Genomic DNA, 23437 nt, shown 5'->3' with positions numbered 1-23437 from the left:
CTAATTTCAACAACCAACGACCAAGATTTTTAACAGATAAATTGATATCAAGAGAGCTCATCAGCATATTCAAAGAGATAAGCGAAAGGAACTGAAACCTCTACTTTCCCCAACAGGTTTGCGCCAACTACGATTCACATAAATTATAAAAATTAATAAACATATATCCTTAAAATATATCATTATTGGTTTTTTAAGAAATTATAGTTTGCAATATTTATATTTACTTTGAAAAAAATTCAAAATTTGATTTCTTTAAATGTTGCTATCAATTTTATAATTTTAGCAATAAAATTATAAAAATTAAAATTTTAAAACCAATAAAAGGTATTGGTATGTCTTATTTGGAATGTATCATTACTTAATTCCAAAGTAATATATAAAACACTATTAAAATATATTGTGATACATATATGCAATAAATTATAGGAAATAGGATTCTAATTATTATGGAGTACATGGAAGGATGAGCAATCAATTGCATCAATAAAACTAATCGACAATAAAGTAAGGATTACAGCATTAATGACAGGGACAACTGCATTGATGATACATATTTTTGTTTTAGTGTTATTGATCAAACGTGAAATTGACTTAGGTTCATCCAATCAAAATTTATTCTATTGGTTGGGGAGGTACAGTTAAAGCAGACAAAACTCAATTATGGAAGATGGTAAAAAGAGAAATATTGGATAAAAAGAATAAAAGGTAATGCAATAAACTTTTATTACATAATAAATATTTCCGTCTATTTCGTCCTATATACCAATTATGTTAAACTTTTAACTCTTTTTTTTTTCACCCATGAACTTAAAAGAACACAATTAACTCATTTCGATACAAAACAATATCATTGCAGGTAATTGTTATTAAAAAAAATTCCTAACAAAAAAAAATGTAATATCATTTAATTTATATTTTGTCAATGATAAACAAGGATTAATGTAATTTTTTTTGTCCTTTTAGAAAGTTCACTACAAAACAAGATATCACAATTCTACAGGTTTTAATTGAATTCTTTTCTATAATAAGCAATCAATTTAATTGAATAAACGTGGAGCATTTATATGGTTATTTTTATGGTAAACAAAATCTGACAGTTTTTCAAGATGCAAGAAGTTATTGATAAGGAGATGTATGATTAATTACAAAGGATTTTTTCTAGATACACAATCTTTGTATTCTCCTAAATTTTTCATTAATACTCTTATAGTTTGATATTTAAAAATGAAATTTATAAGCATATTCATTTCTTCTATCTTTCCACTATTTGTAGGAAAATGAAGGCCTCTTCATATTCAAAATTATATTTTGGCCTACCACTTAAAAAAGAAGAAGACAAACATGAATATCCATGATATTTAGGCAAAATTAATCTTTTGTAAATAACTAACATGCATTTGGGTTTGTAGATATACTCTTTTTAAATTAGGATAACATTTTTGTCGTTATTTCTTGAACTATACCTTTTTCTGATAATATATACATATATCTTTATTGTGTGATTTTATAATTTAGCATTTTAAAAGTTTTTTATAGTAATTTTACTCTCAACAAAATATCATATAAATAAGGTTACGTTAATTTTAAAATGATAAAAAAATAGTTATCTGACAAATTTAAAGGGTAAATGATATATTAACACCAACACTAAAATATGATATAAATAAGATCACATCAATATTAAAATTTAAAAAAAGTAATTTAATAAATTTGAAAAACAAATAATATATTTTAAAAATAAAATTAATTTCTTCCAAATAATAGAAAAGCGGCTGAACAGGCACGTTAGTGCCTGTTGAGCCGCTAGTAATTATAATGAAGATATGTTCCTAAATTAGTATAATTATGTATTATTCATTAAATATTAATTATAATATAATTATAATAAAGATATTTTTTATAAAATAATTTAGAATAGAGAAAAATGCATTCATTTTGGAGGAAAAACGGAGTCACGAGAGATCGATACCTCACCTTTATTAATTGGGAGAAAATTCAGTTTTAGTATATTAAGTAGATTTTTTAATGCATGTAGTTCATGATGATCAAGCCCAAAACATGATTCATCTTGATGGTCTTCAAGTGATGTTACTAAAGCAAACGCATAAGGAACCGAATTGAAGAATCTTTACATTGAAGCACAAATACCTGCATTTATAAACACAAACTGTAAAAATATAAAATATAAAGATTTGAAGATAATAGTTAGTTATAAAAATTCTGCTCTTGAAGAAAAGTTATTTCTTTAAGGTTAAGGACTTTTAGGTAAGGTATGAGCGACAATATGGTTCGGAACTCCATCTAAAAATCTCACTCAAATAGGTTGAATTAAACATCTTGTTAACACCTATGCAAAAAATAAAGTAAACTCGGTAAAAATTTTAAAATGAGAATTAGCATTAAAAACCACCACAACTAGAAAATAGATTAATACAGACAGATTTATAGACGGATTTAGTCTTTATTACAGACAGATTTTTGGTTACTGATGGATTTTGTCCTTCTGTAAAAGTCCCGTCGGAAATTATTTACCGACAGATTTTTTTTCCGTCGGAAAATTACAGACGGATTTTTACCAGTTATCGACGGATTTTCTCTCTGTAAATTTTCTGTCCATTTTCCAAAGGCGACAAACTTTCCGACGGATTTTCCGTCTGTAATTACAGACGAATTTTCACTGCTTCCCATTTTTCGACGGATTTTTCATCTGTAATTACAGACGGATTTTCTTGAGATTCTTGGTCCATCAAAATTATTCGCTGCTTCCCACTTTCTGAGCAGAGGATGTCTACCTTACTATATCCGATCTACACTCAGACAAAAAATAAGGCAATTATTTCAACTTGACTAGCATTGAAGAGTGGGTAAATTTGTTAGTATTCTTAAAAGGGTGGAAATAAATTTTACTCAGGTGGTCAAAGTTGATGTCAGAAAAAAATGTAATTGCACATATACAGCCATGCTATAGAAAAAAACTTATTTTGAGCATGATACCTTCAACTCTGCTATCTCTTGTTCTCGTTTTGCAAATGTTACAATGAACGCAGCTTCCTTTTTCTTTGCCTTTTCAAGCTGATAACAATAGATATATGTCAATGGTCAATGATAATTGATAATTAATCAATGGATAGTGAACTACATCAACAGAAAAAAAGGGCAGATTATATTCTAAACCTGCTCTCTTAAAGACTCCTCTGAGGATTTCAGGGCCTGAAGAAAATCAAGCAACATTTTGGGCTCTGGAAAGAACAAAGGTTAACTAATAGTTCACGGATAAATTTATAACAAAAAAATAAAGCAATTGTGTACAAAGAACTAAAACTTGAACAATTAAAATGCAGATGTATATCACAATTAACATGCCAAAGACAAGGAATTACAAACTAACCAGGAGTGGCACCAGCAGGTACACAAGGCTCATTTTGAATTGAAGAATGCCAACTTTGAATCTCAGATTTAGCAGCCTCAAGTTCATTCTGGAAAATTCACTGATCAAGTCAATAGTTATAAATGAAGCCTTGTCATTGATAACCAATCATGAATTCATCTCTTAAATTACATGAAATGTAACTAAAGTCCACTTTTAACATGACAACAGATAGTAAATAAATAAAATAGTAAAAAAATAGAATAATAAATATTTAGACAATAATGTGTGCACAGGTATATTTCCCTGCAAAAAAATGTAACAGGTAGCGCATGTAGTCATCTTTTCTTCGAATTCACGAGACGCCGGTGACGCACCCGCGCGTGACGGTATCATTGCTCTCAACGATTTTTCAGAGCGAGGACTCATTTCTTTGTTTTCTCGTTTCTTCGTTTTCTCATTTCTCCGAGTTTTTTTGTTCCTAAATCTTTTCTTCTCTCATTGATTCCTCGATTTTTGTGAGGATTCGAAGGGATTCTTCACTTTTGATCCGAAGGAATTTGGAGAAATGCTGGATCGGGAAGCTTGATTCTTCTGCGGTTTCGCGATCGTCTTTATTTTTCAGCTTTGTTTTTTTCGTGTGATTTTGATTTGACGCGTTCCGCGAGCTGATTTACGCGGAGGTTACTGTTATATAGGCTTGAATAGGCATTTGATTTGTGTTTTACTGATTTTTGATAAAGGAATTCGATCGAATCGGGATTTTGTTGCAATCATGACTCAGGTACTGTTTCTTATGAATCTGAATCTCTGTTGCTATTTAAAGATGTTTATTACTATGAGCTGACTCCATATTTTCCTGCAAAAAAAATGTAACAGGTAGTGCATGTAGTCATCTTTTCTGTATCAGCTTATCATCAAAGAGTAAAGCTTTCTTCAATTGTAGCAAAGGCTAATTGCATACCAAACGTTTCTCCATATTGGCTCTTGATATAACATTCTGCACAAAATCAGAATACGACTCTTTACCAGTCTGCTGAATATATGCAGCGTGAGCAGCTAAAACATCTCCTATTTATTCCTTAAACTTGGCATTGAAGAAATGGATTTCTAGTACACTCTTTTACAAATAGGAGTCATAATTCAAGTAAATCAAAGCATACACTATAAATAATCCAACTGTGCAAATTTAATGGAAATTATTATTAGTGTAAACCTGTACTAAGATCTATACCACTATCTTAGCTATCAATATAACTTTTTCTACATAAATAGATTTTCTTATATGTTTCCAAAATCGATATAGTTGAAGGAGGTGGACTAGAGGCACATGACCAGAGGACTAGAGATTTTCTTACATTTGATGACTCTATTAAGACAAAAAATTACAAGTGCTAAATAAATTACATGTGATTTAGCAAAGTTGGCTGGGAAATTCAATAGTATTGCAGATAAATTTCTTTAACCCATGTTGCAACACACCACTGATTTGGACCTTCCACCTAAACCCTTATAATGTGCCATTTTTATTTGGTTCCATTCTAATCTGTAACTAACCGAACAGGTCAACTGATGCAAACAACTTTGACATGATAGATTAGTTCAATTGCAAGAAAGAACAATAAGTCAATTAGTTGAATTGACCTGTGCACTGATTCAATCAACAGAGTAGCAAACACCTAAATTTTAACTAGAGAAACTGTTCCAGTTTTTTAAATACTTCCTCACCTCTCCCTGGAATTAAGTTCATCACCTAAACATAATCTCAAGATAAAATAGAAAATTCATAGCACCAAATGACAGCCAACAAATAACAGCAACTAATTGTTTCACAGCATCTTTTACCCAAACCATTCAAGTAGCAAGCATGAACACAACTACTTTTACAAATGTAGCAAAACATGACTGAATATCTTATTATAGTTTCTACATATTAGCAAAGTCATTACCTTCATAGAGATTAATTTAATCTATACTCATGATAGATGGATATCAATGAGAAAAACAAAAAAAAGTGGAGTGCATAATATCATATGCAGAACATGTGCATTTTCTATGAAGAAATTTTAAACCTTACTTAATAATTGTGAGCACAAACTCCAATAAGTGGTAGATCAATGTCAACAACATGAAGATTAGGTTCCTGAGACGTGACTTCCTTCAAGAAAGTGGCTATTTCTTTTTTTTATGAAGATGAAATATGAACTGCAAAAAACAACAGCAATCTGAGTCCAACATAACTGAATATTATATAGAATAACTCAAAAAACTTTTGAGAACATTGTGAAGGCTATTGAAGTCATAGGAAGAATCATCCAAGTTTAAAATGGGCTTGGCTCAGGGATTGCCCAGAAAAATATGCAGAGACTAAATCACTTTTCGTCCACTTATATTCACATTCTAATCAAACAAATGCCCGATAAATAACAAGGAGATGATTACAAAATTTAGAGGAATATTATTATGTTAACTACCATTCAAGCATTAAACCGAACAATTACGACTATTGACCACACATTTTATCACACTTGTTGTCTTATATCTTCTTCAAATTCAATTATTTTGATAGCTATCTTTGCCTAAAGGATTAAACTCTTGAATGGAAGAAAATAATGGAAGAAAATAACTAGTTCATATAGGGATCATATAATATCTAGTATCATGAGAAGAACCATTTCACCAAAAGCAATAAATGGTTTTTGATCTTAACACTACCCATGATAAAATTAAGGAAACCAAAACTTGAATAAGACATGCTAACATTCTTAACATAGGGAACAGTATAGCAAGATCTAATCCATAAACTAGCAATACTTTCCATGAACAAGTACTACAGAACAATCATCAATCAAATGTATGTCCAAACAAACAGAACCTAAGACAAGCAAATACTTGTAACCATCATCACCAACTACAATTACAAGATTACAACTATCTATTAAATAAACAACAAACTAGCAATTCAGAATGGGCTTCCAGGGTGAGAATAAAATTAAGCCAAATAAGCTGCAGGCAGATAAATTACAATTCCATACTTTCGACCAGTTTAAAACAAGAACATGCAAACCAATAAATAAAATTAATTTAATCAAATTAGCTTACTTTATACAAGAGTATGTTTGAGTTAATGATTTAAGTGACTATTAACAGAAAGTTACTAATAACTAACTAACTAATTCACCATCTGTAATAATAAGTACCTATGTGGCCAACAAACACTGTGTCGATCAGTGAGGTAAGTGGATCAGCTGCCAATGCCAAAGCAGCAGGTAGTGCAATGGACAGTATTTCCTTCCCCAGTTCATCATATTTAAGCCACCCATCTCTGTTCAAAGCAGGTATATTAAAATTCAAAACTCCAATTTACATGCAAATAACCTAAAAATAGAAGAGAAAGACAAACTTTTTAACTGAAAATTCTCAGTCACACATTAAATCAGATTCAAAGAAAGAGAAGGCAGAAACTTTATCAAATTAAATCCTGTTTAATAACCAAAAACGAAAAAAGAAATTAAATACAAGGCTTGAGCCAACAACTACTCGGGTAATCAGATAATATCTTGATTATAAAATACTAAGCAGCTGGTTAATTCAATTAAATTTTGCATCTATAACTTACATTTGCTCTTCAATATTTGGGAATGCCTAATACTAGTGTGCATCACAAGGCACTTATCTGGATTATTGTGTATAACCGGGAAGCCAGAGAAGTCTAATAGTAATGTGAATATATAACGTGCATTAATCCTTAGGTAATATGACCAGGAAATGATGGAGTGAACACAAAGCTAATGTACATCAAACCCGGCATTTCACGGACTCCAAACTGTTCAAAACCTGAAATAATTTCAGGAGAAGTCAAAGCATACAACAAACTTCTACAACAAATATAACATTTAATGGAGAAGTAAAATCAACAGTAGCAGAAAGAACATTCAGAATAATGCTCTCTTCAGGTCTAATATACTCCATGATAATATCCTTGATCTGATCATAGATATTTTCAGGCTGGCCATGAACAGGAACCCTAGTTATACCAGGAAGATCCACCATTGTCAAGTTCCCTCCCAAACTAATACTGACAAAATATTGTAAACAATTATAATTCAGATTCAAACTAATCATAGTCCTCAATCAAAAGTTTGAATTAGAAACTAAAAAAGAAACTGAAAAAGCACATAGATCACAATAAGCAATGAGAAAGCACATCGATTACGATAAGCGAAAAAAATCATATGAATTTTGAGTTGAAGTCTGGGAAAAATATAATGCTGCCATTACGAAGATCACCTTGAATTTAGAATGCTTGAGAATCGGAGCATCGCCAGTGGCTCTCCGATGAACAACCACTGCCACAAAACCAAAACCCTAGTTCACGCACCCTATCGGTTCGAACAGGGAGAAAGAGAGAGGTGGAACCGCGACTAACGGTGAAACCGATTTTGGTCGCCACGGAGCTAGGGCTTGCGCGAAGGTATGCGAGCCAGAACTGAGGGGGATAAAAGGAGAGAGAGGCGCGGCGGTGGTGGAGCTTGAGCTTGCTTTGTTCTGCGAATGAGAAGGAACGAGAGAGACAGGGGCTGTATTCTACTGGTTCAGTGTTTAAAGAAGAGGAGAAGAAGGAGAAGGTAGCTGCGGCGGTTAAAGTGGCCGGCGGTGGCGCTGTGGATGAGGAAAGCAGAAGAAGGAGCTCGTCGGCGGTGGCGCTGTGGGGAATGCTAGGTTTGATTTGTGTGCTGTGAATGAATGCAGCTCGGGCATAAACTTAACCCCAACTATCATAGACCTAAAATATCAACATTTACAACGGAAAATTTTAAATTACAGACAGAAAATCCGTCTGTAATAATTTAATAAAATGCAGCATTTTGTCTATTTAATTACAGACGAATTTTCTGTCTGTAATCATTTTTAACGGAAAAAAATTTAATTTTTTCGACAGAATTATAGACGGATTCTCTTTTCTGTCTGTAATTTATGCTAATTCATTTTTTTGTTTTTCGACAAAAAATCCCTCTAAAATTCTGTCTGTATTTCCGTGGGATAAAATCCGTCGAAAATATTCGTCTATAATAACTAATTTTCTAGTAGTGCACTAATAAAAGTTAATTAAAAAGGGACCAAATATGTTAAAATTTTTAATAAGGATCATAATAAATTTTATTTAAGGAGAAGGACCATATTATTTTCATTGAGTGATAATATAATTCTTCAACATCACATTTTCTTTTGATCTATATCTTTTCTGAAATTAAAGTTTTCAAATTAACAATAATACTACTTATCGTAGTTGGCAGCGACTTCCAGTTGATAAAGTTAAACCATGGCTTGGAAACAGCCAAAAGCTACGTGCCGTCAAGGAAAGGAACGTGAAGAGTTAGAGTTGAGTAACGTTTGATGCCGAGGTCGGAGATAAGTGCAGAATCATAATTCTCACGCAATCGAAAATTGTTGGAGATAAACAAATGTTATTGAGAAATGAAGATGTCACAATTATTTTCAATTACAAACTTGAGGCGGTGGAGTATAATGGAGTTACGGTTTATGTCCAATACTTGGGTTGTGATTTGATAACACGATGAACACTAAAATTAGAAATTCTTGAGAAAATTAAATGATGGAAGATGCTTATTGGGACTATACATATAAAAACTTTTTCCAATTAAAATAAAAAGAGATTATACCATTAAAAGATATTATCGTCATCTAATAAATTTTTTTGGTCCCTATTTTTAAATAAATTTTGTTAGGTCCTTTATAATAATTTTAGTTTAATTGATCCTTTTTACTAATTAATGTGTTAATGGTTTTTATGATATTTTTTAAATTTAAACTTTTTATACTATTAAATCATTTATTTATTTAAAAAAATCATTCATTAACCAGCAGTTTAATTGAGAAAGGTTATTGCCAAAATTATAGTGATGATGTATGAAAATGGTAAATTTAAAAGTTACGATGAAAATGATCATAAAGATAGTGACAATGGTGTCTTGGTAGTAATAGTTGGTTCTTTTGCTTTATATAATTTTGTTGGGTACAAGATATCGAGTTGGTGAATTTATTGCTTAATGATAATAAATTTACTTAGTTTAGAAGTCAATTTTGTAGTCGTATTGACATAATTATGGTTATCAAAGAGTGGTTGGAGAAATTTCCAGAAACACGATTAAAAGGAGGACTTAGGAGATTCTCTGAACATTGCCCCAAGGTAATGGAATATAAAAGGGTGGGTGGGGTTTAAGACCCTTTAAAAGCTTTGATTCATGGTTCACTCATGCGAAATTCTTGCAAATGGTGAAAGAAGAATGACAGAATTTAGGGGACATTCAATTTACTAATAAGTAGGTGGCATAAAGAGAAGTTTAGTGATATTGATAAGAAGATTAAGCAGTTTGAGGATGAAATAAAGAAGACTGATAATATAGTTAGTAATGGTACATATGATGGGACAGTAGATGCAAGAAAAAAGGCGATAGTGAGATGTTGCAAGAGGTGGTATGCTAGAAAGGAGATATATTAGAAAATAGAAACAGATGTCGCAGTTTTACCATGCAAAAGAGATAGACAAGAACACTAAATATTTTCATAACATTACTTCAACAAGATGTAGGAATAACAAGATTGATACTCTGGTAATCAACGAAAGGGTGGTGAGGAATCAAGCAAGGATTAAGGTTACAATTAGGGATTTTTACAAGAGTTTGTATCATCAAGAAGTATCACCTATGATTGGGTTTCGTGAAGGACTAGTTAATCGGATTGAAGAGGAAGAATCTATATCTATGGAGATAGTGCCATTTGTTGAAGAAATTAAGGAGGCAGTATGGGATTGTGAGTCAACAAAAGCTCCAGGTAGTAATGGGTACAACATGAACTTTATCAAAAAGTGTTGGAAAGAGATTGGAGATGAGTTCACTACTACAATTGTGATGAGTTTTTCGAGACATCTAAGTTGCCAAAAGAGTCCAACATTACATCGGTGGCATTGGCACCAAAATCTGTAGGGGCGAAGGATATCAAAGACCTGCAACCGATTAGTATGGTTGGATGTGTGTATAAAGTGGTATCTAAAGTATTGTCAAGAAGGTTGAGGCGGGTTATGTCAGGTTTAGTTGGGGAGACGCATAGTATTTTTGTGAAAGGCAGGAAGATTTACGATGGGGAATTGATTGTTTGCGAGATTGTTCATTGGTTAAAGTTGAGGAAGAAAGCTTCGGCTATCATCAAACTGGATTTCCAAAAAACTTATGACAGAGTCAAATAGAATTTTGTAGATATTGTTTTAGCAAAGATGGATTTTGGTCAGAGATGAAAGGAGTGAATTAAGGAATGTGTGTGTACTGCATAATGTCAGTGTTGATAAATAGGTCACCAACAAAATCTTTTAGGATGGAGAGGGGTTTGAAACAAGGGGATCCATTGTCTACTTTTCTTTTTGTGCTTGTTGTTGATGTACTGCATCAAATGATAGGAGCGGCAATTAGGAATCGGCGCATATCACCACTGTTGATTGGGAGGGATAATATGGAGTTGTCTCATCTCCAGTTTGCGGATGACACTATATTATTCTATCCACCCGAGGAGGAGATTGTTCGAAACTATAAGATGCTATTTCGGTGTTTCGAATTGATGTATGGGTTAAGTATTAACTTTGAAAAGTCTTGCTTGATTCCGGTGAAAAGTCTAGCCAGATTGGGTACATCGGGTGTGTGGTATATTAGGGTGCAAGGTAGCAGAACTACCAGTAAATTATCTTGGAATAAATTTAAATGTGAATCCACGATTGGTGAAAACATGGAAGCCAGTGATTGACAAGTTTAAAGAGTGTAACAACCGTCTCTCCCTCTTCTCCCTTCTCAAAACTGCAATTTAAAATTTCAAAAGCCAATTAGAAGATTGATTTAGAATTTTAAAATTCAGATATAAGTCTAACAACCATTCCAAATTCCTTCTTTTAAATTTAAAATGCCCTAGTCACACCTGCTACTAAAAATATATAAATAAGGATAGAGTAACAGGTGAAGGATTATCCCTCTCAACACTAGTCTTCTCCCTTCTTCTTCTACAAAAAATATTTCGTGTATAAAGACAAGAGTCAGTCCCATAGTCGATCAACAGACGTTAGAAAGAGTAAGGAATTTATGTTTTCTTTACCTTATATGCTTGGCATGGATTATATTTCTCTTGTCATTGTTATGCCGAATCCTTATCATCTATATTTCTACTATACATTCAATGCCTTCTCTTTTCATCTTTGATATTTGTTTTACGACATTAATCATTTCTTTTTTTACATGAATATGCTTGGTTCTCCATCCAAATTTCTATCACATATAAATTTATTATTATATAAGACTTTTTTAATTAAAACTACATGCATATCCGATTTTCTTAATCGATATCATTCTTATAATTGTTGTCATTATATTACAAGTCATTTAAGCCAAAAATACGTATATTATATGAACTATAGATGGTTATTTAATATGTCCCATTTTTATTATATTTTCTAAAGGTATAATACTACATGATATCTTTTATTTATACTATTAATGTTGTTATTACTATTATTATATTGCAAATTCTTAAATTAGAGAGTACATACATGTTCTATGTAAATCTATTATTATTATTATTATTATTATTATTATTATTATTATTATTATTATTATTATTATTATTATTATACACTCCATCCTTATTTTTACAAATACATATGTATAACTGTTATGTTGAAAATATATATATATATTCCTTTTTTGGCATGACCTTTTTTATTGTGTATGTCTTAAATAACCTTAGTTGTTAATTGAACCGAAGGAATAATCCTTTGATAAGGGAAGGTGGTGATCCCCAAAGACAAAAATAGTATGTCCTTCGGTAAGAGAAGGTGATCGATCGAGATGATATTTTGACAAGGGAAGGTGATCGCCAAAACTTTTAGAATAAGAACTTTCGGTAGGGGAAAGGGACACCCATCTTTTTAATACCGGTTTGAGCTTAATACCTCCATAAAAGCTATGAGAAAAGTAATGAAAAATACAAAAAAAATGTGATTATGTTATTGTTCTTCTTTTATTCAAAGATCCTTTCTGTTAAAGTTATGATTATATTTAGTATTCTTATTTTATTACCCTTTGTGCTTGATTTATCTATGTCAATGTTTTCATTCTTCTTTTATTTTGTTTGTTTTGCTTTATGGTCCATGAGAAAAAAATCATAATACATGCTATGCTATGTTCCTTTTTAAAATCCCATAAATGGGTGGAGATAGATATGGAGGTGTTACATAGCACTCCTATTGAGACTTTTTTGAGTTCTCACCCTTTTTTTTATACTATCTCCAAAGGAACATGGCACATCGGGTGGAGACAATACAGCACTCCCGAGGGTGACTTCTGAATATTATCCCTCAAGGCACGCGTGGGTAGGTATGACCACTACTATCGTGCTCCAAACTATCTATTTAGGTCATAATATTGTGAAAGAAAATCTCCAACTGCTCGTCATAACCATCCTAGATAGGAATGTTCCAGGACTCAAAAAGCAATCACCAGAAGTAGTCTACCTCGATTCGGATTTTGAGGTAGAGGAGGATGAGCCCAACAGTTTTAGCCAAGAATTAGGATAGGAGGAGGACCCAAAAGAGGAATTAACTTTTTGTGAGAGCCCAAGAGTGGAGTACATGCCCTATTCTCCGATTTTGGCACCATGTCAGATCCTATTTCATCCCACACAGTGGAATAGGGTTACCCCGCAAAAAAACGTTGGAGGGGGAGGCCAACATTAGTGACTAAAATTGGGAGAGGCCAACATTAGTGACTAAAATATGGAGTTTTCTAGGACTGTTAAGCTATTATAGAATGTTCAAAACGGGATTTTTCCAACTAACCCTACCTTTGACTTGCCTAACCAAGAAGGACATCCCTTTTATTTGGACACCAAATTGTGAAAGTAGCTTTCAGGAGTTAAAGGATCGCTTGACATCTGCCCTAGTATTGGTCTTACCTAACCGTGACGTAGTTTTTGAGGTTTATTGCGATACCTCGTGACAAGGAATGGGTTGCGTACTGATGTAAGACAAGAAGGTAGTGGCATATGGTCAAGACAACTAAAGACCCATGAAGTCAACTATCCAATACATGACCTTGAACTACCGTGACAGTATTCGCGATAAAGACATGGAGGCATCACTTAAATGGAGTTGGGTTTCAGGTGTTCTCCAACCACAAAAGTTTAAAATACTTATTCGACTAGAAGGAACTTAACATGCGTCAGAGGAGATGGATGGAAACTATCACCCAAGAAACTAACATGGTGGCTGGTGCACGAAATTGTGATCATCAATGGCGCCAACAACTTGGTACGCATAATTGTAATCTCAACTCTTTGTCACAACTCCGCACAACTAACCAGCAAGTGCACTGGGTCGTCCAAGTAATAAACCTTATGTGATTAAGGGTCGATCCCACGGAGATTGTCGGCTTGAAGCAATCTATGGTCATCTTGTAAATCTCAGTCAGGCAGATTCAAATGGTTATGGAGAATTGATAATTAAAAGATGAATAAAATATAAAATAAAGATAGAGATACTTATGTAATTTATTGGTGAGAATTTCAGATAAGCGTATGAAGATGCTTTGTTCCTTCTGAACCTCTGCTTTCCTATTGCCTTCTTCTAATCATTCATACTCCTTTCCATGGCAAGCTTAAGTTGGGTTTCACCGTTGTCAATGGCTACCTCCCGTCCTCTCAGTGAAAATGGTCCAAATGCGCTGTCACCGTAAGGCTAATCAGCTGTTAGTTCTCGATCATGTTGGAATTGGATCCATTGATCCTTTTGCGTCTGTCATTACGCCCAACACTCGCGAGTTTGAAGCTCGTCACAGTCATCCCTTCCCAGATCCTACTCGGAATACCACAGACAAGGTTTAGACTTTTCGGATCTCAAGAATGCTGCCAATTGATTCTAGCCTATACCACGAAGACTCTGATCTCATGGAATGGAAGGCTCGGTTTTCAAGCGAGGCAACCATGCATCATGAACCAGAAGGCTAAGAGATACGCACTCAAGCTATTGCAAGTAGAATGAAAGTGGTTGTCAGGCACGCGTTCATAGGTGAGAATGATGATGAGTGTCACGGATCATCACATTCGTCAGGTTAAAGAATGAGTGTATATCTTAGAGAAGAAATAGGCTTGAGTTGAATAGAAAAACAATAGTACTTTGCATTAATTCATGAGGAACAGCAGAGCTCCACACCTTAATCTATGGTGTGTAGAAACTCCACCGTTGAAAATATATAAGAACAAAAGATCTAGGCATGGCCGAATGGCTAGCCTCCCAAAGAGGGTTCAATCATCAAAACATGATTCAAAGATGATCAAAAGATGAATTGAAAGATGAAAATACAATAGCAAAAGGTCCTATTTATAGAAAACTAGTAGCCTAGGGTTACAGAAATAAGTAGTTAATGCAGAGATCTTCTTCCGGGCCCACTTGGTGTGTGCTTGGGCTGAGCATTGAAGCTTTCACATGTAGAGACTTTTCTTGGAGTTAAACGCCAGCTTTTGTGCCAGTTTGGGCGTTTAACTCCAGCTTTTATGCCAGTTCTGGCGTTTTGACGCCAGAATTTCTATGCTGACATGGAACGCCGGTTTGGGCCATCAAATCTTGGGCAAAGTATGGACTATTATATATTGTTAGAAAGCCCAGGATGTCTACTTTCCAACGCAATTGAGAGTGCGCCAATTATGCTTCTGTAGCTCCAGAAAGTCCACTTTGAGTGCAGGGAGGTCAGAATCCAACAGCATCTGCAGTCCTTTTTCAGCCTCTGAATCAGATTTTTGCTCAGGTCCTTCAATTTCAACCATAAAATACCTGAAATCACAGAAAAACACACAAACTCATAGTAAAGTCCAGAAATGTGATTTTTATTTAAAAACTAATAAAAACATAATAAAAATTAACTAAAATATACTAAAAACATACTAAAAATAATGCCAAAAGCGTATAAATTATCCGCTCATCACAACACCAAACTTAAATTGTTGCTTGTCCCCAAGCAACTAAAAACAAAGTAGGATAAAAAGAAGAGAATATACAATGAATTCCAAAAATATCTATGAAGATCAGTATTTATTAGATGAGCGGGGCTATTAGCTTTTTTGCTTCTGAACAGTTTTGGCCTCTCACTTTATCCTTTGAAGTTCAGAATGATTGGCTTCAATAGGAATTCAGAATTCAGATAGTGTTATTGATTCTCCTAGTTCAGTATGTTGATTCTTGAACACAGTTACTTTATGAGTCTTGTCCGTGACCCTAAGCATTTTGTTTTCCAGTATTACCACCGGATACATAAATGCCACAGACACCTAACTGGGTGAACCTTTTTAGATTGTGACTCATATTTGCTAGAGTCCCTAATTAGAGGTGTCCAAAGCTCTTAAGCACACTCTTTTTGCTTTGGACCACGACTTTAACCGCTCAGTCTCAAGCTTTCACTTGACACCTTCACGCCACAAGCACATGGTTAGGGACAGCTTGGTTTAGCCGCTTAGGCCAGGATTTCATTCCTGTGGGCCCTCCTATCCACTGATGCTCAAAGCCTTGGATCCTTTTTATTTTACCCTTGCCTTTTGGTTTAAAGGGCTATTGGCTTTTTCTGCTTGCTTTTTTCTTTTCTTTCTTTTTCTTTTCTTCTTTTTTTTTGCATATATTTTTTCTGCAAGCTTTTCACTGCTTTTTCTTGCTTCAAGAATCAATTTTATGATTTTTCAGATCATCAATAACATTTCTCCTTTTCCATCATTCTTTCAAGAGCCAACAATTTTAACATTCATGGACAACAAATTCAAAAATATGCACTGTTCAAGCATTCAATCAGAAAAACAAAAAGTATTGCCACCACATCAAAATAATTAAACTATTTTAAAATTTAAACTTCATGTACTTCTTTTTATTTTTCAAAATATTTTTTATTTAAGAAAGGTGATGGATTCATAGGACATTCATAGCTTTAAGGCACAGACACTAAGACACTAATGATCATGTAATAAAGACACAAACATAGATAAACCTAAAGCATAATTTTCGAAAAATAGAAAAATAAAGAACAAGGAAATTAAAGAACGGGTACACCTTAGTGATGGCGGCTTGTTCTTCCTCTTGAAGATCTTATGGAGTGCTTGAGCTCCTCAATGTCTCTTCCTTGCCTTTGTTGCTCCTCCCTCATGACTCTTTGGTCTTCTCTAATTTCATGGAGGAGGATAGAATGCTCTTGGTGCTCCACCCTTAGTTGTCCCATATTGGAACTCAATTCTCCTAGGGAGGTGTTAATTTGCTCCCAATAATTTTGTGGAGGAAAGTGCATCCCTTGAGGCATCTCAGGGATTTCATGATGAGGAATTTCCTCATGTTCTTGTCCATGAGTGGGATCTCTTGTTTGCTCCATCCTTTTCTTAGTGATGGGCTTGTCCTCATCAATGAGGATATCTCTCTCTATGTCAATTCTAACTGAATTGCAGAGGTGACAAATGAGATGAGGGAAGGCTAACCTTGCCAAAGTGGAGGACTTGTTAGCCACCTTGTAGAGTTCTAGGGATATAACCTCATGAACTTCTACTTCCTCTCCAATCATTATGTTATGGATCATGATAGCCCAGTCTATAGTAACTTCAGACCGGTTGCTAGTAGGAATGATTGAGCGTTCGATGAACTCCAACCATCCCCTAGCCACAGGCTTGAGGTCATGCCTTCTTAATTGAACTGGCTTCCCTCTTGAATCTCTCTTCCATTGGGCGCCCTCTTCACAAATGTCTATGAGGACTTGGTCCAACCTTTGATCAAAGTTGACCCTTCTAGTGTAGGGATGTGCATCTCCTTGCATCATGGGCAAGTTGAATGTCAACCTTACATTTTTCGAACTAAAATCTAAGCATTTCTCCCGAACTATTGTAAGCCAATTCTTAGGGTCTGGGTTCACACTTTGATCATGGTTCTTGGTGATCCATGCATTGGCATAGAACGCTTGAACCATTAAGATCCCGACTTGTTTAATGGGTTTGGTGAGAATTTCCCAACCTCTTCTTTGAATCTCATGTCGGATATCCAGATATTCACCCTTTTTGAGCTTGAAAGGGACCTCGGGGATCACCTTTTTCTTGGCCACAACTTCATAGAAGTGGTCTTGATGCACCTTTGAGATGAATCTCTCCATCTCCCATGACTCAGAGGTGGAAGCTTTTGCCTTCCCTTTCCTCTTTCTAGAGGTTTCTCCGGCCTTTGGTGCCATAAATAGTTATGGAAAAACAAAAAGCAATGCTTTTACCACACCAAACTTAGAAGGTTTAATCGCCCTCGAGCAAAAGAAGAAAGAAAAGAGTAGAAGAAAATGGAGGAGATGGAGGAGATTTTGTGGTTCGGTCAAGGGGGAGAAGTAGTGTGTATGATGTGTGAAAATGAAGGAGTGAAGATGGGTTTATATAGGAGTGGAGAGAGGGGTAGGTTCGGCCATGTATGGGTGGGTTTGGGAGGGAAAGTGGTTTGAATTTAAATGGTGAGGTAGGTGGGGTTTTATGATGGATGGATGTGGATTGGGGAAGAGATTATGGAGAAGAGGGTAGGATTTGGTAGGTGAGGGTAATTTGGAGAAAAGGTATTGAGGTGATTGATGGAGGGTATTTGGGGAAGGTTGTTATGGAGTGGTGTGAAGAAGAGAGAGAGAGAGATGAAGTAGGTGGGGATCCTGTGGGTCTACAGATCCTGAGGTGTCAAGGATTTCTCATCCCTGCACCATGTGGCGTGTAAACGCCCCCTTGATTGCCAATTCTGGCGTTAAACGCCAGGTTGCTGCCCATTTCTGGCATTTAACGCCAGCTTTTCTCCCCTTTCTGGCGTTTAACGCCAGCTCTGTGCCCCTTTCTGGCATTAAACGCCCAGAATGGTGCCAGACTGGGCGTTTAACGCCCATTTTGCTACCCTTACTGGCGTTTAAACACCAGTAAGCTTCTCCTCCAGGGTGTGCTATTTTTAATACTATTTTTTATTCTGTTTTTGTTTTTTCAGTTGTTTTTGTGACTTCACTGATCATCAACCTACAGAAAACATAAAATAACAATGGAAAATAAATAGATATGATTAAATTGGGTTGCCTCCCAACAAGCACTTCTTTAATGTCAATAGCTTGACTGTGGGCTCTCATAGAGCCTCACAGATACTCAGAGCATGATGATGACCTCCCAACACCAAACTTAGAGTTTGATTGTGGGGGCTCTATTTGACTCTGCATTGAGAGAAGCTTTTCATGCTTCCTCTCCATGGTTACAGAGGGAGGTCCTTGAGCTTTAAACACAAGGGAGTCCTCATTCACTTGAAGGACCAATTCTCCTCTATCAACATCAATCACAACTTTTGTTGTGGCTAGGAAGGGTCTGCCAAGGATGATGGATTCATCCATACACTTCTCAGTGTCTAGGATTATGAAATCAGCAGGGATGTAGTGACCTTCAACCTTTACCAAAACATCCTCTACAAGTTCATAAGCCTGTTTCCTTGAATTGTCTGCCATCTCTAGTGAGATTCTTGCAGCTTATACCTCACGGATCCCTAGCTTCTCCATCACAGAAAGTGGCATGAGGTTTATACTTGACCCCAGGTCACACAGAGCCTTCTCAAAGGTCATGGTGCCTATGGTACAAGGTATTGAGAACTTTCCAGGATCTTGTTTCTTCTGAGGTAATCTCTGCTTAGTCAAGTCATCCAGTTCTTTGGTGAGCAAGGGGGGTTCATCCTCCCAAGTCTCATTACCAAATAACTTGGCGTTTAACTTTATGATTGCTCCAAAGTACTTAGCAACTTGCTCTTCATTAACATCTTCATCCTCTTCAGAGGAAGAATACTCATCAGAGCTCATGAATGGCATAAGTAAATTCAATAGAATCTCTATGGTCTCTGTATGAGCCTTAGATTCCCATGGTTCCTCATTAGGGAACTCCTTGAAGGCCAGTGGACGTCCCTTGAGGTCTTCCTCAGTGAAAATCACTGCCTCTTCCTCCTCTCCAAGTTCGGCCGAGTGGGTAATGTTGATGGCCTTGCACTCTCTTTTTGGATTCTCTTCTGTATTGCTTGGGAGAGTACTAGGAGGGAGTTCAGTAATTTTCTTACTCATCTGACCCACTTGTGCCTCTAAATTTCTAATGAAGGATCTTGTTTCAGTCATGAAACTTTGAGTGGTTTTAATTTAGATCAAAGACTATGGTTGCTAAGTCAGAATGGATCTGCTTAGAATTTTCTGTCTGTTGCTGAGAAGATGATGGAAAAGGCTTGCTATTGTTAAACCTATTTCTTCCACCATTACTGTTGTTGAAGCCTTGTTGAGGCCTCTGTTGGTCCTTCCATGAGAGATTTGGGTGATTTCTCCATGAAGGATTATAGGTGTTTCCATAGGGTTCTCCCATGTAATTCACCTCTTCCATTGCTGGGTTCTCAGGATCATAAGCTTCTTCTTCAGATGAAGCTTCTTTGGTACTGCCTGTTGCTGCTTGCATTCCAGACAGACTCTGAGAAATCATATTGACTTGCTGAGTCAATATTTTGTTTTGAGCCAATATGGCATTCAGAGTGTCAATCTCAATAACTCCTTTCTTCTGATTCATCCCATTATTCACAGGATTCCTTTCAGAAGTGTACATGAATTGGTTATTTGCAACCATTTTAATGAGTTCCTGAGCTTCTGCAGGCGTCTTCTTTAGATGAAGAGATCCTCCAGCAGAGCTGTCCAATGACATCTTGGACAGTTCAGACAGACCATCATAGAAGATACCTATGATGCTCCACTCTAAAAGCATGTCAGAAGGACACCTTCTGATCAATTGCTTGTATCTTTCCCAAGCTTCATAGAGTGATTCACCTTCCTTCTGTCTGAAGGTTTGGACTTCCACTCTAAGCTTACTCAATTTTTGAGGTGGAAAGAACTTTGCCAAGAAGGCATTGACTAACTTTTCCCAAGAGTTCAGGCTTTCCTTAGGTTGTGAATCCAACCATATCCTAGCTCTGTCTCTTACAACAAAAAGGAAGAGCATAAGTCTGTAGACCTCAGGGTCAACCCCATTGGTCTTGACAGTGTCACAGATTTGCAAGAATTCAGCTAAGAACTGATGAGGATCTTCTAATGGAAGTCCATGAAACTTGCAATTCTGTTGCATTAGAGAAACTAATTGAGGCTTAAGCTCAAAGTTGTTTGCTCCAATGGCAGGGATAGAGATGCTTCTCCCATAGAAGTCGGGAGTAGGTGCAATAAAGTCACCAAGCACCTTCCTTGCATTGTTGATATTGTTGTTATTTTCAGATGCCATGTCTTCTTCTTGTTTGAAAATTTCTGTTAGGTCCTCTACAGAGAGTTGTGCTTTAGCTTCTCTTAGCTTTCTCTTCAAGGTCCTTTCAGGTTCAGGATCAGCTTCAACAAGAATGCCTTTGTCCTTGCTCCTGCTCATATGAAAGAGAGGAGAAGAAAGTATGGAATCCTCTATGTCACAGTATAGAGATTCCTTGAGGTGTCAGAGGAAGAGAAGAATGGAAGGAGGAGGTAGAGAAGAGAGAATTCGAACTTATAGAGAGAGAGTTCGAATTGCTGATAGTGGAGGAGTGTTAGTCCTTAAATAGAAGGATGTCAGAAGAGGGGAAGAATTTTCGAAAACAAATTAAAAAGATTTTGAAATAATTAAAAGAAATTTTGAAAAAATGATTGATGATTTTCGAAAATTAAAGTTGAGAAAGTAGTTAAGTGATTTTGAAAAAGATTTTGAAATTAGAAATAAAAAAGATATGATTGAAAATTATTTTGAAAAAGATGTGATGGAGAAGATATGATTGAAAATCAAATGAAAAAAAAGAAAGTTTTAAAATTAAAGTTGATTACTTGACTAACAAGAAATTAGAAGATATGATTCTAGAATTTAAAATTTGATCCTTTCTTAATAGGCAAGTAACAACTTGAAATTTTTGAATTAAATCATTAATTGTAGCAAGGATTTTCGAAAATAGAAAAAAATATAAAATGGAAAGAAATTGATTTTGAAAAAATATGATTGAAAAGATATGATTTGAAAAAGATTTGATTTTGAAAAATTATGAAAATTTGCAAAAGATTTGAATTAAAAACAAAATCTTACCTCTTGTGCCATCCTGGCGTTAAACGCCCAGAATGGTATCCATTCTGGTGTTTAACGCCCAAAACACTACCCTTTTGGGCGTTTAACGCCCAGCCAGGTACCCTGGCTGGCGTTTAAACGCCAGTTTTCTTTCCTCACTGGGCATTTTGAACGCCCAGCTTTGTCTGTGTAATTCTTCTGCTGCATGTTCTGAATCTTCAATTCTCTGTATTATTTGACTTGAATAGACATAATTTTGAAAATTTTTTGAATTTTTTAATGATGAGAAACAACAAAATGAAACTAATCATGGAAAATCAAGATCAAAACAAATAATGCATGCAAGACACCAAACTTATAAGTTTGTATACTAGGGACAACAACAAATTGAGAATGCATATGAAAAACAACAAAACACACAAAACAAGAGAATTTAAAGATTAGAGCAAGGAAATCATCAAGAACAACTTGAAGATTAATGAAGAACAAAACTCATATATTTGAAAAATGCAAGAAGAATAAAGACATGCAATTGACACCAAACTTAAAAATTGACACTAGACTCAAACAAGAAACACAAATCATTTTTGGTTTTTGTGATTTTGGAAAAAAAAATTTTTGTAATTTTTCGAAAATTAATTGGAAAAATAGAAAATAAGGTATTCAAAATTTTTAATGAGAATTCCAGGAATCATGCAATGTTAGTTTAAAATTCCGGTCTAGGAATTAGACATGGCTTACTAGCCAGCCAAGCTTTCAGTGAAAGCTTCGGTCTAAAACACTAGACATGGCCAATGGCCAGCCAAGCTTTAGCAGATCATTACGTTCAACAGCAAGATTGATAGAAATTAACAAGCCCTTGTGATGATAAGTTGAAACCTCGGTCCAAAAGATTAGACATGGCTTCACAGCCAGCCAGACTTCAACAAATCATCATGAAACTCTAGAATTCATTCTTAAAAAACTTTGAAGAACAGAATAGAAATATTATTTTTTCTTTTTTTTTTCGAAAATAAAAAGTAAAAAGCTTAAACATAAAATAAAATTACCTAATCTGAGCAACAAGATGAACCGTCAGTTGTCCAAACTCGAACAATTCCCGGCAACGGCGCCAAAAACTTGGTGCACGAAATTGTGATCATCAATGGCGCCAACAACTTGGTACGCACAATTGTAATCTCAACTCTTTGTCACAACTCCGCACAACTAACCAGCAAGTGCATTGGGTCGTCCAAGTAATAAACCTTACATGAGTAAGGGTCGATCCCACGGAGATTGTCGGCTTGAAGCAAGCTATGGTCATCTTGTAAATCTCAGTTAGGCAGATTCAAATGGTTATGGAGAATTGATAATTAAAAGATGAATAAAATATAAAATAAAGATAGAGATACTTATGTAATTCATTGGTGAGAATTTCAGATAAGCGTATGAAGATGCTTTGTTCCTTATGAACCTTTGCTTTCCTATTGCCTTCTTCCAATCATTCATACTCCTTTCCATGGCAACCTTTGTTCCATTAGAAGACATGTTGAGGGCCTATGTTCTAGACAAACCAGAAAAATGAGAAGGTCACCTACCATTGGTCAAGTTTACTTATAACAACAGTTATCAGGCTCGTATCGGGATGACACCATATGAGGCTCTTTACGGATGAAAATGCCAATCTCCTTTGTGTTGGTATGGGCTAAAAGAGAAAGGATACTTAGGGCCAGAACTAGTAAGACAGACCATAGAGGATATCAGGAAGATAAGGAAAAGAATATGTACCGCCCAAAGTCAACAATAGAGCTATGCAGACCAAGAAAGGAAACCCTTCAAGTTTTAGAAAGGTGACCACGTATTGTTGAAAATCACCCCGACCACAAGGGTAGGAAGGGCTCTTAAGGTGAGAAAATTAATCCCTCGGTACTTGGA

Source organism: Arachis ipaensis, chromosome B10 (genome assembly GCF_059453495.1).
Source record: "Arachis ipaensis isolate K30076 ecotype BB chromosome B10, ASM5945349v1, whole genome shotgun sequence".
NCBI lineage: Eukaryota > Viridiplantae > Streptophyta > Magnoliopsida > Fabales > Fabaceae > Arachis > Arachis ipaensis.
This window is presented reverse-complemented; position numbering follows the sequence as displayed.